The sequence below is a fragment of the Camelus bactrianus genome, chromosome 9 (genome assembly GCF_048773025.1).
Source record: "Camelus bactrianus isolate YW-2024 breed Bactrian camel chromosome 9, ASM4877302v1, whole genome shotgun sequence".
Lineage (NCBI taxonomy): Eukaryota > Metazoa > Chordata > Mammalia > Artiodactyla > Camelidae > Camelus > Camelus bactrianus.
The window spans coordinates 16,546,929-16,562,215 of record NC_133547.1 but is presented as its reverse complement, the minus strand read 5'-3'; positions in this window follow the sequence as shown (position 1 = coordinate 16,562,215).

Sequence of the window (15,287 nt, the reverse complement as noted above, 5' to 3'; positions counted from 1 at the left end):
GGGTAGACCACAGGGAGGTGAGACCCAGATAGGGTGATTAGTTAAGTCCTCACCAATCATCAACGGGTTGATGGTGAGGACAGGAGCTGTGTAGTGTCTGCTGGTGCCCCCTGTGGTAAGCAACACTAAGTCTTCTGTTGAGATTAGGGTTAGGTACTAAAACCCCAGGGCCCCATGCAGCATGGGGAGGTTCGTGTTTCCTCCTCCAGAGGGTCAAGTGTGGCAGGATCAAGCTGATAGCCTGCCCCAAGGGCAGCCTCTGCCCTCCCTATCTCGCCCTCCAGAAGAATGTCTACATCCTCAGTTGTACTACCCAGTAGAGACGGGGTTTTGTGGAATTTGTGGGTGTGTGTGTGTGTGTTTTTGGTTAGTGGTTGTTGAATGCATAATAACGTAAATAGTAATCCATAAAAACTCAAGATTTCAGGCCTCCAAGGGCTATGGCCCCAGCCTTCAGTGTAACATCTGAGACAACAGAAAGCGGTGGTAACTTTCTCCTACTGTGGTCAAGGCTTCCCCACCTGCCTCTTCGATTATCTGACCTTGGCTAGTTCAGCCCCATAACAGTCTGGGACATCAGTGGACATCTCTAAGTTAGTGGGGAGGCTGGACCTCAAGGGTGTGGTGTGAGAATAGAAGCAGGTCTGGGAGAGACTGACTCACTGTGGTGCCAACACCTCCCCACTCCCCCCACAGTCCCCAGGGCAGCCATTCAGGCTCCTTCCTTCCCCTCCCTATCCAGCCATCACAGCAGCAGAAGTGCAGAAGGCAGCCAGAGGATGAGCCCAGACCTGGAGACTGGAGAGAAGGCGGCTTAGCACCAGCACCACAGCAGCCGGGGCAACAAGGAGCAGGCGGGCACCAAGCAGGCAAGGGAGGAGGGAAAGCCCAGAGGGGCAGAGAAGTGGGTGGAGGGCAGCCCTGTGAGGAGACTGGGAAGTGGGCTGTGTGTTTGAAAATGGGCGTTTGACTGGGGAAACAGGGACACTTCAAAGTCCTTGAAGGGGAGTTGGGGGTTTTGAGGGGCACGAGCAGCTCGTTCTCCTTGCTCAGCCCAGCAATAAACTTTCTCTGATCAAAAAAAAAAAACCGTCCTCAAGGGAAATTAACATGGGGGAGGACAAGTCCTGGCACAGACTCCTTTGCTCCTCTGACCCCAAACTCCACTAAGAAGCCAGAGCCCCGCTGGTAAGGAGTCTATTTGGACCCCACTCCCAAGCTTCTCTCTGGTTCGACTTAGCTTTCTGCTGTCCCTAGTCATCTTTGCTCACGTAAGCATTAGAGCAGAGCAAGCGTCCCCAGCTTCTGAGACAACAAGGTCCAAGAATGATGGTGAACAGGAGATGGACCCTGATTTTCTTCCCAAGCCCAGCCCTGGATTCCTAGTTGGGAACTTTGAGTTGATAGTTAGCAAATAGGTATCTGGTGATGATGCAGGTGGTGGGCTGCTGGATGAGCAGGACTGCTCCACCCACACCTGCTGAGGCTCCACCCACACCTGCTGAGGCTCCACCCACACTTGCTGAGGCTCACAGCCTCATCTGGCAGTGCTCCTGGACTTACCTGGGTAGGGCAGAAACCCAAATCTATTTCTGGCAATAAAAGGTGCAGACTTTTTTTAGAGGCATCCAAAGCAGACCCCAGACTCTGAATAAGGTGGGAGACCACTCACCCTGGCAAAGTACTCGTTCTGATCACAGGGATCATGAGCTCCGCTTCAGGGAGGGGCTCTGAAGTTGCAGCGTTCTTTCTCTGTGCCAGCCCTTGGCTCACAGACAGTGCCCCCACCCCATCTCTGCTTGGCTTGTCGCTCACAGTGGGCGTGAAGAACCAATCCAAGTTTGGTTTTGGCTTTATTTTTGTGCACTTACATTTGCTGGGAGGAGAACCTATTGGAAATCAGCATAGAGGGAGCATTTTAATTAACGTAGCTGGTCTGAAACATTAGACTGACGCAACTTTGCTCCATTCTAGGGATGATCACAGTTCAACATCAGAAGAAAGCAATGAAGGAAATAGATCAGATGAGGCAATACTGGGAGTTTATGAATCCTGTGCATTTTCTTCTGGCTTCATAGTGATGGCTTTTAAACTGGCTGTCACCCATGCATGAATTACGGCCTCAACCTGGGAGGATGGGGAGGCCGACAAGATATACACCCCCGCATAGGACATGGGCACTCACCCGGCTCATAATTCTTTCTTAGGCTGCAAAAGTGGAGAGCACTGTGATGGCAAAGAGAGATGTGACCCTTATGATGTCTTTGGAAAGAAAAAAAAAAAGAACCAGAAAACAACCCTGGGGGCAGGGGAGCAAAGAAGAGAGCTAAGAAATAAATAACAAAGCGGGATGCTATTTACATACCCAGGGAAGGCCTCTGAGACTGCGCTCAGTGCCTTGGATGTCAGTAATAACTTGGTGATGGAAATAAAGAGACTCGGCTGCAAACCCAGCTCGCCCGAGATGGTATCAGCACTGTTTTTCCCTTTGTTTCCAGACACATTCCAGCACAGCAGTGGGCAAGACAGGCCCGTCAAAGGAAAGAGTGAGGTGGGGGTGCTGGTGAGGCCGGTGGTCCCCATGAAGACTCAATTATGTTGGCTGTGAAGAGATTAATTAGAATTGAATTTTCTATTGATGTAAAACTGCCTTTTGCACCTGCTGCTGGCATCCTCATTACTGGTTTTCTATTACAAGGGATTACATGATGCAGTGAAATAAAGTTTATGCTTCCTGAGAGATGCTCTTAAAATAGGTTTACTGTACTTAACTGGTGGAGAAGAGGGTTGGTTACCTGAGTACCTGGGAGATATATGTCAATCCATTTTTTTCCTCTTCTTTATTAAGCAAGGGAACATCTATCCACTTCTCGAAATTGTGATGCGCAGACGTTCTAATGTCTGCTGGTCAGGGGATAAGCTCTGCGAAGGGAGGTCCAGGCTTGTCTTGCTCACTTTGTGCCTGACATTTACTAGGATGATGACATTGAAGGAGTCAACTCCCTACATTTGGATGAGTCACAGCAAGTGACTCTCTGGAACAGGAGGCCCAGAGATCTGACTGTAGGGAACCGGAGACCCTGGGATTTCTATAATTTATCTCTTGGAAAGGAAGGTGGAACTGTGCGCGGAGGGGCACGCGGCATCCGTGGTCTGGGAAGAGAACTGCAAACAAACGCCAGGTGAGTGGAAACTGCCTCCTGTCCCTTGAACCACCCGCTCCTCTTTGCCAAAGTTGAGGTCGGAAGGTACTGGGGTGAGTGGGACCATCCCTGCCCAGGACGGGCTCAGTAAACTTTTGTTAAATGGAAACAGAGGCATCACCCTCAAGAGCCCTTAATCCTCTCCAGTTGGGATAATGACTAACCCTTTGGCCTCTGCTGTCCCAGCTGGTAAGTGGGCATAAACCAGGATAAAAGGGGCTATGGGAAGCAGTTAATTCCAGCAATTTTGTTGCTGAGAATTATTCAGCAACAATGCTACCTTCCAAACTTGCTCTGAATTTGGGTCTCCAGGGATGCCAACGGTACCTTGTTTGTATGCAGGTGCACCCGGAATCGCCACATTCTTGGGGACATCTTGGGGCAGGGACGGGAAGCAGAAGTGGCACCACCAGTGTCAGCCCATGTTGTCTTTCCCTTGTGTTTTCAGGAGGAACCCTCTTGAGCCCCAGAACACACAGATATCCCTGCTTCTCCTGAGCAGTCACCATGGTGAATGCTTCTCCAGACAGGGGGACATGGAGACCTGGGCAAAGTCTCTGAAGCATCACCAAATTCTGGTTCAGAATGAAGGCGAAAGATGATCCAGCCGCACACCTGGCCCAGCCTGGCCCCCTCTTCCTCTAGGAGCAGCAAGGCATCCTTGGTAGCTGTGGTTCACCAAGGAGGTTCACCTCATCCAAGTAGTGGGAGGGGTGGTGTGCAAAGGTGGGCTAGGAAGTGACCTCAGAGATACAGATATGACTGACTCAGAAACAGCGAGGAGCAAGGCCTTTTTATGATGGGGTCACAGTATCTTTTATGTGACTGATTATACTATACATTTCACCCCGACAGAGTGAAACCTCTGAGTCCAGCTTGTGTCATACAACCATTCAACGAGTATTTATTGAGCACCTACTACGTGCCAGGTGCAGCTGGGCATGCAGCTGTGAACCTGGCAGGCATGGTCTCTGGCCTTGTGGAGTGTATATCCTGGTGGGTCCATGGGTCTCTCTAATTAGACATTCAGCGTCCTTACTCTGGAGCAAGATAGAGCCCTAAGGCATCATATTGGGAAATCAGTCACAGCCACAGCCATTGCCTCTGGGCATGTGGAGAATGAGGATGAAACTGGGGATTGGGAGAAGTTTTTAAAGAAGTATTTTCATTGTAAAATAAAACAGACAGAAAAAAAAATCAGCCAACCAATTTATAGCGTAAGGAGTTATCATAATAACCACCACCCAGATCAAAGAACAGAACTTCTCCAGCATCGCTACAAGGTCCTCACATGTCTCCTTTCGATCTCAGCTGCCTTCCTCCCTGCAGAAGTGACCGCTCTCTGGACCCCAATAGAAATCTGGTCTCTGTCTTCCTTTATGGTTTCATCACCCGACTGCCTTCCTAGACACGTGTTGTAGTCTTGCCATTTTTCAAAATCCGATCTATCTTTTGAGTCTTTTTTAATCTACAGGTTTTCCCCCTCCATCCCTTCCTATTTTTTACAATTTATCTGTTGAAGAATCTGAGCCTTTTGCCCCTCACTTTTCCACTGTCTGGATTCTGCTGATTGATACTCTTGGTGGAGTTCAAGGTGTTCCTCTGTATTTCCTGCAAACTGGCAGCTGAATCCAGGGGTTGGATCAGACTCCAGTTCAGTCGTTTTGGCAAGACCATAGGTGGCGGTGTATTCTTTCCTCAACAGACACATAATGTCTGTTTGCCTCGCCTTTTGTGAAGTTAACAGCTGTTGCTGCACAATATCTAGCTCTGTTCATTCACTGGGGGTTTAAAATGGTGATAATTCTATCATTTCTCTTTCATATATTAACCTGAGTACCTCTAGAAAGCGATGCTTCCACTCATCAACTGTCTGGCTACCCAGTGGCACAGTTCACATATTAAAGGCAGGATAAATGTTTGATTCTTTCCCTTTGTTTACCAGTTTCTGAGAGAATAAATTTGTTCTTTCTCCTCTGAAGGTGACTATGCTTTAAACAGCCTTATGAATTAAAGGTTTAAATACACTTGATGGTTTTAATTCATTATAATTATAATCTTTATTAAAGCTCAAATGGTTCCATATTTGGCCACTGGGAGCCTCTTACAGATGGTTTCCGTGTCCTTTTGGCATGATCTTTTAGTCTCTGACAGCCTCCTTACTATCTGCTAGCTACCTAGCCTCCTTGCTCTCTGTAGATAGGGGACTCTATCTACCTATCTGTCTACCTACCTATCTTTTTAAAAAAAAAAGTCAAGAAAATGAGAAGACAAACCATAAACTGGGAGAAAATATTGTAAAATACACCTCTGAATAAAGGACTGTTATCCAAAATGTACAAAGAAATAAAAAGAATATCATAAAGATCTATGAAAAAAACATAAACACATGTTGCTAAGCGAAGGAAGCTAATTTGAAAAGGCTGTGTCTGTATGGTTCTGACTATACGAAATTCTGGAAAAGGCAAAAGTACGGAAACAGTAAAAAAGATCAGTGGTTGCGAGGGGTTCCGATCAAGAGGCGGTGGGGGAGGGATGAATAGGAGGAACACAAGGGATTTTTAGGACAATGAAAATATCCTTCGTCACTATAATGGTGGATTCATAACATTATACATTTGTCAGAATCTGTAGAGTGTACAGCACAAAGACTGAACCCAAATGTAAACAGTGGACTTTGGTTGATGTTGGTCAACGTTGGTAGGTGGATTGTAATAAAAGTCCCCACTGACACTGATGGTACAGGAGATTGTTGGGTGGGGGAAGGGGGTATCGGGGAACTCTCTGTACTTTCCACTCAATTACACTGTGGACTTAACTCTTAAAAATTAATTATATTAATTTAAAAAATCATAAAATGCCTCACGAGTGTATATCAGTTCTTCCAATTCAAGAATTATCGAGTGTTTAAAGTCTTCTTTCTTATGCTAAATTCCTTTTCTCACCAAAGAATTGTAGTTCTCAAGAGCACAGGAGATGACAGAATTAGAATATCCAACAATTACTTATTTACTTTATTCCATACTATACGCAAAAACATCTAAAGCACTAACACTACTTTAATCAACATCATTATTGAAAATAATTTTTTAAAAAGAAAAATAATTTAAAAATTTCCGTGTGCTTTCTTCATTCTCTTATTCCTCCCATTTATAAATAGCTGTACTCTATATTTTCAGAGCGTACAGCCATTATATACTACACTCTTTCCTTTTTAATCCTCATTTATTTTTAATTCCATAAACAACCAAATATTTGGTGTTCATTTCACTTCCTTATGCTGACATTTCTCTAGTCACTTTGGCTCACTGAAGCTCAGTCTCTGGTAGATTCCGCAGGAAGGGCTCAATATTTCCTGAATTTTGGGGTAGTGGTAACAGTTTGTATCCTTTATACTTTTTTTTTCAATTTTTTTTTTTTTAGATTGGGAAGTAATTAGGTTTATTTATTTATTTTAATGGAGGTAGTGGGGATTGAACCCAGGATCTTGTGCATGCTAAGCACACACTCTACTACTGAGCTATGCCCTCCCCCTGTTCCCTTTATATGTAAAAGTCAATTCTCCAGATCCTTGGTTAGTATGTTATTTTGCTGAGTATCTTCAGTACAGTACTTAATTTTCTTGTGGCACAAGTGTTACAGTAAAAAAGTGGACGATAGTCCAATTTTCTGTCCTTTACAAATCATATGCTTTATTCGCTTACTCAAAGGAATTTTATTTTTCTTTAAAGTTTCATTATTTTACTAAAATTATATAAATAAGTATATATATAAAACTTATATATATATATATATATGTGTATATATATATATTTATAATTATATGTTGGCCATTCTGGGTCCATATTCTCAGGAATGTGGTGTGACTGTTCAATTGTAGTTTCAACCCTTTCTTATTTCTGAAAGGTTTTCTTGAATTATAGCTTTTAATATTTGTTCTGATCCCTACTTTTGTTTTTGTTCTTCAGGGAGTCCTATTCTCCGTATATTGAGTCATCTTTACGTGGCTTCAACATTTGTCACTTTCTCTTGAATCTTTTGTATCATGATCATTTCTTTGTGCTTTTTAATATTTTCTGTTTTTCCCATCTCCTATTTCTTCGAAGGCATTATCTGTCATGTTTATTCAGTCCTGGATTCTTTATGATTTAGTCTTAATTTCTGAAATTTTTTTTTCTTTTAAGCCAAATTCCTCCCTGAGTCTGTCATTTCATTTCCGAGTTTTTTTCATTTCTGATTTGTGTTGTTTGTTATACTGTTCCCTTAATTTCTTATAGCTTTTGGAGGGGGGGATAGTAGCTTATTGCTTTTTATTTGTTTTGTAGGCATGTCTTTCTGAATGCTTTTTATTATCTGTAGACATGGTATTCTGCTCCTTTTTCTCCTTTTTCTTATTTTGTGTGGGATATGACATTGATCCTTTTCTTCCGCTCATTTCTGTAAAGATGAAATTAATTTTTCTGAACTTTTAGAAGGCGGCTTAGTTCAAGATAGCTTTTCTAACTTCACAAAGCTCCCTGTTTCATTTCATGCGATTAAAAGATCTGGCAGTTTGATTTCCAAGATTCTGGCTCTTACAAACATGTCTCCACTTGTATCTGGATCTTCTGTTTCCTTCCCCTCTTTTGTCCCTGATCTGTTCAATTCTGATTCCTCATTCAGCAGTGTCTCCTCTGTGTGGGAGCCCTGTCCTGGAAGGGAGACCTGGCTGGTCAGTTACAGGAAATTCGCAGGAGCTGGGCTGCTCCATCCCCTTTAAATCATCTTACCTGATGCCCTTTGCACTTACATGCTGTTGGAGGGGGCAAGCGCCTCCCAGCTCCAGCCACTGTTCTAAAAGGGGATCTCTGTGCTTCCCAGAGAATACCTGCTGGCTGTTTTGAGGGTGTTCCTGCTCTCAGGCGTGACAAGCACCCTGTTTTTTTTCCCCTTGCTAGTATTTTGATGTTTGGAGGAATACATTGTCCTCTAGTTTTATTGAGAACGTTTCCCACAGGTTTTAGGTCTGCCTATCTGGTTCGTCTGCCTGTTTGTTTTTCATTTTTTAATGGAGGTACTGGGGATGGAACCCAGGGCCTCATGCATGCTAACCATGCGCTGTACCACTGAGCTGCTTCCCTCCCTGGTCTGTCTGTTTTCATTAGGAGATTCAAGGATATTCAAAAATATACTACTAGGACTGCTGCCATCTTCTCAAAAATAGCACAGGGAGAACTTTTAACATTGGCACTTTAACACCACTGAGCGATGCTTCTTTTGCACAGTTGAACCAGAGGAGAAGAGCCATGTAAACAGTCATTTGTGTAGAGTGTCTTGTGCTGACTATGACATTGCAGCAGACCCTGCTGATCCCTCAGCCCATCTGAGTTCAACCCAGGAGACGGTTCCAACCTCAAGCTCCTGCATCTCTCTCCTCTCTAGAGCTTTCCCTGGTGCCACCAAAGCTTGCTGGCCTGACTTGGGCTTCCTGAAGTCACTCTCAAATAAACTACCCAAGCCCAAATGCTTGTCTTGGGTCGGCTTTGGGGGGAAAAAGCCCAAAATGGAGACTAAGCTGTGTTCCAGGAGCCTTGGCTGTTTCAAACATCCCTCATGTGGTATAACCTGCTTATGACTGTCAAAAATAGAATGATGTTGGCTTAATATTTTTAATAGCCTTTGGTGAGACATCTTTTATTCTACACAAATGAAATGTTTGTCTTTCCTTGTCTATGCCCCCTTTACTTCCTCAAAAGGCCCTGGTTGATTAGCTGTTTCCCCTTTACATTTTTTCTAAATGCTAGACTTGTTTTCCAGAATTCAGCAATCCTACCTTCTAATTGTAGAGTTGACTTTTTTCTGGACGTGGAAGTGAGACTCCTTTATCTATAGATGCCAGAGTATTCTTGGTGTTGAACCAAATATACATTGAATTATTGTCCCCCTGGTTCTCTGTGGCTGTGAGTCTTATGAGTAAGAACAGGCAGGTGAGATTAGGTCAAGTCAAATGCCACTTCCTCCAATAAACCCTCCCTGATTCCTCGGGGAAGGCAAATCAGCCACCTCTCTCATGATTCCATCATAATCTGCCTTGTATTTTAGTCTGTCCATCTACCTTCCTCGTGACTGTGAGCTGTTCTCCCCTTTGCCTCCCCTCATCCTGTCCCTAGCAGTCCTTGAGTGAAGGCCGGGCTGGGCAGTCTGTGCATAAAAGCAAGTGGCCAGACACTGTAGAAGTGGGTAGACTTCACCCTGGTGCTCATCTCCAGTGAGTGCATCATCTCAGCACACCTCTCCGCAGGGCTGAGCTGGGCTCATGTCCCATACCTCTGAATCTTGGGACAAGGCAGCAAGGCTGGAACAGGCACAAAGGTGGACTTATTTGAGCCCAAGACATCACTGCTAAAAGCAAGCAGCTAGGAAGCCATGTCTGAGGACAGAGATGGGGGACAGAGTGTGACAGGCTCCATGCTGGGAACTGCAGGGCTGCCTCCATGCCACAGGACCCCTTGCGTGGTGTCAAAAGAGGAGATTTGGGTTGTCTTGTTTTTTTAAAGCTAACTTTAAACACTACTGACAGCAAGATGTCTCTGGCACAAAAGCCGACAGAGAGGCAACGGCTTACTGTTTCCATAGCTACTGACAGGACGCCACTGGGCAGCGCTCTGAACTCCAGAGCATCTCAGGCTCTGCCTGCAGGACGAAGTTTCCTGGGATCTGGGAGAATGCGACAATCAAGTGGCAGTTGCTTATTTGAGCTTCTGCCACCACTGCCTTCTATTTTCAGTGACAGGGTTTAATTTCTCCAGGTATCCAAGGGTTTCCCTGCAGAACACTCCTGCACCCAGAAATCCTGGGAAGCTGGAGATGTCTCTTCCCCCGCAAACCTTCTGCAGGCCATGTCATCTGCTTCCAAAGCCTGGTGACCTTGGCACGTTCTCTGTGCTGGGGGATGGCTTTGCAAGTCTGGGAGGGGAGTCTGGGAGGGGAGTCTGGGTGGCTGGCTGGTTCTCAGCAACGTGCTGGGGCATGGGATAGGAAGGGCTGACAGTAAGTTTTAGCAGGACCTGCTTCCAATCTGGAAAACCTTGGAGGGTCTGAGGGACCAAACCCGCTCAGGCTTTTCAAGGTTCTCCTTCACAGGGAACCTGCAGGAGAAGGGTTCATGTCCTTCCCTCCAAGGCTACCTCGGGTGTTTCCTGTTGAGGTATCTTCCCACAGAAGACTGAATGGCAGAGGGTGCGGGTCAGGGACCCAGCTTGGGTGCTGGACTGGGGACAGGCATTCCTCATCTGCTGGCCTTAGATGTCCCTCTGGGGAGGCACGCTGCCTGATTGACAGCATCTCCCGATCTGTTTCCTTCGATGCGTCATCCACCAAGCTTTTGTTTTCAGTCCCGGTGGAAAGATGCTTGCCGCCAGGCGTTGTGTGGGCTCCAGGCACACTGTGAAAATACCACTTGCTCAAGACTGCCTGGAGAAGAAGGGCAGTACCTGCCGCTGTGTTTCCATCTCTGCTGTGGCCGCCCACATGGCTCATGGCACAACTTGCCTGTGCCCAAAGGGTCTGAGAAAACCTTGAGATTAACCCACTGCATCTGGGAGATTTTTGGAGTGTCTATCCTCAAACAAACATCACTACTGAAATTCATGACCTTCTTGCTTTCCAGCTCTGAGGGCGTAGACACAGATCTGCTCCTCCAGAATGTGGTTCTCCTAGCCTGGCTAAGAAATTGCCCCTTCTGAGTCCTCTTTGTGTCACATTTCTAGCTGATCTGATGATAAACCACCCCCGTCAGGGAAGTCTCAGGGTGTACCTTCTTAACCTCATGGCATGCCCCCAGTGGCACCTGATAAATGTTTCAGGAGTGTTCCTGTGTAAATACTGTGTTCAGTTCAAAGCAATCCTTTTCTTCAAAAATCTCCAAACCTGATTCTTAATACTAAGCATTAAATTTGGAACAGCATTCAAGTTGGTGGTTATAAAAACTGCTTTTAGCTATCTCAGGAATTCAGAAGATACTTAAGCTCCACTTTCTTACCCCACAATGGAAAGAGATGATTTCTGACCCTTGGTAAGAGCATATGGGCTGCTGAGGCTAAAGAGATCCTGCCCTTAGAGATCCCGCTGCCTCTCTCAGACCCCACAGAGCCCTGGACCAAGCTGAATAACCTACAGCTGCTCTACTCCGGTGGGGGGGGGGGGGAGGGCGGAGCGGTGACCGGCATGAAAGGAGGCTGAGTCGTGCCAATCGGGAATAAGCCAGAGGGTGTCCTAGAGAATCAGCAAGCTCTTCCAATTAGGGATTGTTGAAAAAGAAGTGCCATTTACTTATGTCATACAGTGATTTCCTCATTTTAACAGTCACCTCAGTTAATGACTAATAACACATAGCCCCCTCCCAAAAGAAGGTCAGCCAGAGAACTTGATTGAATAGAGGGGAATCTTCACAATGAGCTCGTTTGTATCTGGCTGCAGATAGATGCACAGAAACACGACAGTGGCAAGAAGAAATCAAAACCCATTTACTCTCTAAGGCAGGGGAGACAAGCCCCTCCACCAGCCTATTCCCACTGTCTTTGACCGACAGTGAAAGAGTAAACTTCAGCCCAACCCTGCATGACATGAAAGCTGAATTCATTTACTGAATTGTGACGTATAGATATTCTAGAGCTTTACACTCTTTACCCCAAAGTAAAAAGAAAAATCTCTACCGTTTGTGTTCAGGGTCTATTGGATCTTCTCCTGCAGACAAGCCCCCACCTTAGACAGTGTCCTCTCTTCACCGTAGGCAGACCACCAGAGGATGTTGGGGCTCAAGGATTCATGGGAACTGAAGGAGTGACCAGCAGCTGACTAACTCAGGAGTGTTTTGCTTTTGTTTTTATTTTTAATTAAGAAGCATCAAAATGAACTTGAAATTGGCAAGACCTCAACAGAGAAACCCGGCTGGCTCCAGGCCCAGTTTGCATGGATGGGCTGGACTTGGATCTGGTTCCTTCTTGGACTCTGGAGTCAACAAAAGCCCATCTGCAGACCTGCAGATCTTAGATTGGGGCAGGGTGTCCCTTCCTGGAGACTCCAAGGGTCTTCTACCCTGCTGCCCTGATTTCCCCCCTACTCCTTCCTGGATGCTAGGCTCCCCCTCTGCTCTGAGATCCCCAGTATCCTTTAAGGAAGCCCTCCCTTTTTACTCATTAGCCACAGTCTGTTTCTGACATGTGCTACCCAGAAAACCCTATTTGTTCCCCAAGTCTTGTCGTGTTAAAGACAGACACTGGTATCACCTTGGCCTGTCCCAGAAATCTGGTCTTTAAAAAGGAACTGTTCTTATGATGGTGAAATTTCAGAAATTATAACAGGTGTGTGGGATGCGAGGGTGCCTGGAACCCCAGCAACGTTGCTAATGTAGCCAACTCTCCCACAAGCACGCTGGCATTCAGGAAATTTCAGGCAACTCAACACAGAAGGAAGCAAAGCCACCCATTCCATCCAGCTCCTCAGAAACCCATGGGGGACAGGAAAGAAGAAGGATCATGAGTAGTAGAGGAAAAGGGCAGGGGAGGGACGTTCATTTGGTAAGTTCCCAAGTGCCCAAAGGAAGCTCTGGGCTTCCTTTCCAGATGAGGAAATTTTAGGAATCATGAAATCACAGCTCAGGCCTGGAGGGGCCTCAGAGACCTGGGCTGCACTCCCATCCCTGTTCAAATGGCGGGGAAGGCTTGGCCACCAACCCACAGCAGGGCCACAGCAGAAGAGGCTGGGAAGAGTCTTCCATCTGAACGGTGCTTGGATCAGCATGTCACGGTGTGTTTAACTGACTTCGGGAAACCTTGGGATCACGATATTTCAGAAGCCAGTACACAGCCAGATGCTGGACACCTAAGCCTTGAAGTGGCTGATCTGAACATGACTCAGAACAGACCTACTTTCCAAAATGCTTTCACACCCTTCACCTCACCAGGGCAGAGTTTATTGTTCCCGTTTTGCAAGTGATGGGGGACACAGGCTAGGGAGGGCTAGGAGACACGCTCAAGACCACCCAGCCAGCCCTTTGAGAGCTGAGATAGACCCTTTGATCCATCCCATCATTCTCTTTTTTCTCCCATGGAATAAGGGAGACAGACCTGCCATTCCAGATGGCTCCCATTCCCCTCCCAGGAACAGTGCCCGAGTTCTGCTCATTGCAACAGAATGGAAGGTTTAGGACTTAGGAGTCAGTCATACCACTGGGTTTACATGCCTTTCATCAAATACAAGGTGCTTTGCACACCCCTCCCCTCTCCCCCTCCCCCTCCCCGGCCCCATGCTGCCTTCAGCTCTCTGCCTAAAGGCAGCAAGAATCTTCCATCCAGGGAATGGTCTGGGGCCCAGCAGGGAGGAGTGGTTTGCCTGCCATCTTTAGCCAAGCCTCGTCCAGTCCCCTCCTGCATCCACCCCCTTGGCAGCAAACAGAGTGTCTTCTGAATCTCCGTTACTTCTCCTGGGGCCTGGGATATGGACTCATGGGCCATCCAATGCAAATGGCTTTTTGCCTTCATTGGGTTGCAAAGGGACAAGTTTGCCACTAATCTTTCAGGGGAGACACACATATCAAAAACTGTAAGCGAGCACAGGGCTTCATGCCTGGGATTTGCAGCATTTCTCCGCCTTCCTCTCTGCAGAGACCGAGTCTGACTTTCAAAAAAGGGCACGCAGCCCTGGGCAAATCCCAAGGAGGAAAACTCAGTGTCTGCTGGTGCCAGGGACTTCAGGCCCCCTTCAGGGCTTTCCCCGAGGGCCTCTCAAAACAAGAAGGAAGTCTGAGCGAAAAATCGAACATGTACATATGTCAAAGGAATGCAGCGCTGTTGATTCCTAGTGGGTCTGCCTGAATATTAGATGCAATAAGTGCTAATAAGCACAGTTGGAAAAGCTAATGGAAAAACCGTCCTTCCCAGCAGGATCACTGCACACAGATGCACAGGGCAGCCACACTCGCTGCTAGCCTGGCCTCAGTAAAGCCTGTGTAGACTCGTCCTGCAGACATACAGCCTGTATAGACTTATCCTGTGGAAGCTCTTGTGGTGGAGAGCCTCCTCCTGGCTGCGGGGCTGGGAACTCCTCTTCCCATCCTTTCCCCACTGCCCAGTAAGTGTGCCTGTGTGCCCCCGTGAGTGTGCACAGTACTGAAGAGGTTCCCTTCACCACTGGGCTTCTTCAGCAACCAGCCTCACTGCCCAGCTAACCAGCGGCAAGGACCCCAGGTGGTGAGAGGGGGTCGGAGGTGTAGGGATGAAAGGGCGCGGGGGCAGGTACAGGGTCAGGGCATCCTGGGCTCCTCAGACAAGTAGCTTTCTGCTCACCTCACCACCAGCACCCCCACCCCTTCTTTGTCTGCCATCTTCTTTCCTTCTGCTCTGCTCTGACAGCTTTTGGTCACAGGATGGATAAGGATGCCACTGTCCTGCTCTTTCTGACACTTGAGTCCTTTTCCCTTATATTCAGGCTTGTCTAATATGCACCTGACTGAGGCGGAGGAGGACAATTTCATCCGTCTACATATCCTTCCCCCCAATCCACCCCCCCCACACACACACAAGTAACACGCAGCCAATAGAGCGAGGCTGGGCCTAGCACCCTGGATCTGACAATGTCTGAGCTCAGTCTTGGAGAAGGAACCCCGGTCCCAAACCTATACAGCTGTGGAATCAATCCTGGTTCTGCCGTCCTTCAGATGTGCGGACTCCAGCAACCTGGGGCTTGGTGGCTTGTCACTTGTCTGCTTGGGGTAACCTTGTAACTCATCCATAAAACAGGAATAATGATAATGCCCGCTTTGTTGTTGCAGGAACTAAGGGAGATCATGATACTTTATCAGCAGATAAAATGAAAGGAGGGTGAACACCTTTCGCTTTATTTTACTAAAGGTTTCTCTATAGGTTTTTTAAGATACTGAGTGGCCCTTCAAGAAGAGGTGACGGATTTAGTTTCATATCGTTCCTGTGAAAAGCCAGACTGCCTTCCTTCCGGGCACCTGCTTGCCCCCTGCAGATGGGGGCTGCCTCTTCTCAGGAATAACGAGGACCGAATCAGAGCATCTCACCCACCCCCTTTATGTCCCTG